This window comes from Perognathus longimembris, chromosome 16 (assembly GCF_023159225.1).
Source record: "Perognathus longimembris pacificus isolate PPM17 chromosome 16, ASM2315922v1, whole genome shotgun sequence".
NCBI lineage: Eukaryota > Metazoa > Chordata > Mammalia > Rodentia > Heteromyidae > Perognathus > Perognathus longimembris.
The window spans coordinates 800,602-803,855 of NC_063176.1; positions in this window are offsets into that span (position 1 = coordinate 800,602).

The following is a 3,254-nucleotide window of genomic DNA, read 5'->3' on the forward strand; positions in this document are numbered from 1 at the left end:
ACTAGAATGTTGTGACATCTCTAGAATGTTAGCTGTTATTTTTAGTCAAAATGATCTTGCTATAGAAAACTTGCTTTGGGGAGAATGTAACCAATGATTGTTTTTCAGCCCCCCCCCACCCCGTCACCCTGACCAAACATGATTCTGTACTAATTACCATCTGATGTGTGACTATTTGTGAACTTACGAACACAGATCTATCCCTCAGTAGCCTAAGTGACACGTAGACTAATCACTGCCTCGATTAGAGAGACATTTTATTTTCTTGCTAACTGTGATCTTCCTTTGGTAACTTCTTTGGTCAGGTTATGCTCCTTCCGGTGTTGTGTTCATGTCACTCACTAAGTAGAGAGAATTGAGCCCTACACTTTCTGTGACAATCATTTTGCTGAGAAGATTGGGGAGGGCTGCGGATACGGCACAGGTGTGGCTTTAAAGAGAGCCCCTTGGGACGTGGGGACACTTCTCTTCCTAGGACTTCTTGGCTTCCAGTAAAACCAAAGGCAGACAAGGAGCCACTGTGGGGTCACAGCGTTCCGATCGCAAGCGAATTCAAGGGCATTTTCCTTGCTCCTCTAAGTTCATGTCTTTAATTGAGAAGCTTGTACAGTTTATCCAGCAAAGTGCTTATAGACTTTTCCCAACAACCGAATCATTCTGTGGGGTTCGTTTTTGATGTTATTTAAAATTGGAACTTAATGTAAACAAATGAAAAAAATCAGGGATTTCATTTACATAGCTTTTCTTATTTATGATTGGAGGGAATTAATGGCTTTAATTTCTCAATTTAGTGCCCCAATTTCCCTATGTATACAAATGCAATATTTTCCCCTTTGCGAAGGGACAAGTCATTAAACTCTCAACTTTTCTATAAATCAAGATAGAACTGTTACATGCCCTGATTCACCAAAATGTGAAAAAAACTAAACTGAAAATATTTGGTCTTCAGTAATGCCAAATATCTAGACTTTTAAAAGAATTTATCAATATTTAACTAGGTAATTGGCATGCCTTATTCTTTATGCACCCACTTATCCACACTAATAAATTGATAAACTAATGTATACTCGCTGATTCAATCCTATTTTCAGAATATAACCATCTAGGGGAAGATTTGTAAATGCTGTAAATAATAACCGTTCGTGATATACACGTTTAGACTGATTCTCACATGGCAAGGAGACCAAAAATATATTAAGTCCCTATTCACATCATGATCCTTAATAGTGATGACTTAAGGTCACAGTCGATATTTTCCTTTTGAAAAGCTGTAGTCAAAATTACAGACTGCCTCAGAATGGAGGAATGTACCCACTTGCTTGTGGAAAGACGTCAGGAGCTCTGTGAACTTCTGGCTGCATTGTCTCCATCACAGAATGGCAGGCAGGAAAACGGGAGTTGAGCACAGTCGGGAAATGGGCCTTGCCACTTCTTAACTCCATGCTTTCTTACTAGACTTTTATTTCCTCATGTTCTAGAAAGATCACTAAAGACCAAGGGGCACCAGCACTAGGTGACTAACCCCTATTGGGGTTTGTACATAAGGGAGGCTAATTTTTAACTTAAGTTGTTTGAGATAATGAATTCTGGAAAAAAACAAGGGGGGGTGGAATCCTTATAGGTAGGCCTTGGGGCATTAGCTAGAGAAAATGGCTTGCGCCTGCCTTTCAGAATGCTTCCACAGCCTGGACAGTCGGTTCATGAAATGACCTATTCTTGACCTATTTTATTCCTACCCTTTATGCAATGAAATGTTTTACTAATAAAACTTTGTATGAATTGCACTGGGAAATCGTATGTCACTGGAAATAGGGTTGTGTATAACGTTTTATTTGAAAATGCGCCTGAGCGGGAGGCCCCAAGGGCCGTTCACTGGCCGCCTGGGAGTCGGGCTCCCTTCCGGGCCTTTCTACAGCAGGAGGCTCCCTCCCCAGAGCCTCACCAGGACCCGAGGGGGAGTGCTGGCGCCAGGGCAAAGTCCCAACCACCCCCAGGCGGAGGAGCTCTGGAGGAGCCCTGGACCCGCTTGCTGCTGGCGCTCAGTGCACGTCCACCCCTCCACGCACCCACCCTCACCCCGGGCCCAGGTGCCAGCTCCAGACCCCCCTCCACCCCCCCTCCACCGCCCCCCCCCACCCCGGGCCCAGGTGCCTGCTCCAGACCCCCCTCCACCCCCCCACCCGGGGCCCAGGTGCCTGCTCCAGACCCCCCTCCACCCCCCACCCCCACCCCCTACCCCTCCACGCACCCCCCACCCCGGGCCCAGGTGCCTGCTCCAGACCTCCCTCCACCCCCCGCACCCCCCCACCCCGGACCCAGGTGCCTGCTCCAGACCCCCATCCACCCCCCACCCCCTACCCCTCCACACACCCCCCCACCCCCCCCCCTTAGGTGCCTGCTCCAGACCCCCCTCCACCCACCTCCACCGCCCTCCCACCCTCACCCCGGGCCCAGGTGCCTGCTCTAGACCCCCCTCCACCGCCCCCCCCACCCCAGGCCCAGGTGCCTGCTCCAGACCCCCCTCCACACCCCACCCCCCCACCCCGGGTCCAGGTGCCAGCTCCAGACCCCCCTCCACCGCCCCCCCACCCCGGGTCCAGGTGCCAGCTCCAGACCCCCCTCCACCCCCCTCCACCGCCCCCCTACCCCGGGCCCAGGTGCCTGCTCCAGACCCCCCTCCACCCCACCCCACAGCCCCACCCCAGACCGCGGTGGGGGTCAGAGGCGTCCTGGTCCCGGGTGGGTTCTGGGGCTTTTGCTTGTGGGGCCCTTTGGACTTGGTTGGGTTTTTGTTCGGGAGTGTGTATGAATGTGTGCGTGTGTGAGTGTGTGTGAGTGTGGGTGCTGGGGCTTGAACTCACGGCCTCCGCGTGTCCACTCCAGGCGGTGCTCTGGCATTTGGGTCACACCTCCCCCTCCGGCCTTTCTATCTGCTGGTTAATTGGAGATCAGAGTCTCACAGACTCTCCTGACCGAACTGGCGTGCGCGGGCTCGGGGAGCGGAAGGCGCGGGGCCGGAGGACTTCCTTCCGGTCCTCACCGCGGCGGCCCGGCCGAAGGGAGCCCCGGGCCGCGCGCCGCCGCAGCCGTTCTCCGCGGGGCCCCCGGAGCCTCGAGCATCCCGGAAGTGACCGTCGCGGGGGCGTTCCCGCGCGAGCCCCGCCCCCTCGGCCTCTGATTGGCTGCGGCTCCTACGCGCCGCCGGGGAGGCGGAACGCCGGGCCGCCGCCTGCAGTTTCCGGGCCGGGCGGAAG